Raw genomic sequence first — 599 nt, 5'->3', positions numbered from 1 at the left:
CCAGACACTTTCTGTCTGGTGACTGTACATTTGTCTTTATATTTGCTTCTATCTGAATATATTTTCACAACATTTAGTTGTATTGTCACTGTGATCATGGAATAAGAAAATGAGAATGCAACAGAATTGAATTTGGATGCCAATGCCCAAAGCCAAACAAAATGAAAGGACACTTAGAATGCTTCAGAACCAAGAACATCTTTCTGACCCAGGCTGGAAGAGCAAGCTCACAGAACCAGGACCAAGCTTACAAAGCCAAGTAGCTTTTCCCTGAATACACAGGAGACATTTCTGCCTTACCTGTTGCATTGAGCAAAGTACAGAAGGAAATACTAGCTGTCAGAGGGACTCCACCACCACTAACATACAAGAAATCTAGACCAACGACCAACATAATTATCAATGTGTTAGCTTTGCCAATCAGTTGAGATACAACCTGACTTTGATCTCACGGAAACACATAGTGGAAGGAAGAGAAATAACTCTGGCAAGTTCTGCTTTAACTTCCAAGGGCTTTGCTGTAAACAAATACAGACACAGACACAGACACAGACACAGACACACACACACACACACACACACACACACACACACACACA

The sequence above is a fragment of the Mus pahari genome, chromosome 22 (assembly GCF_900095145.1).
Source record: "Mus pahari chromosome 22, PAHARI_EIJ_v1.1, whole genome shotgun sequence".
NCBI lineage: Eukaryota > Metazoa > Chordata > Mammalia > Rodentia > Muridae > Mus > Mus pahari.
The sequence above is the reverse complement of the archived record's forward strand: the minus strand, read 5'-3'. Positions refer to the sequence as shown.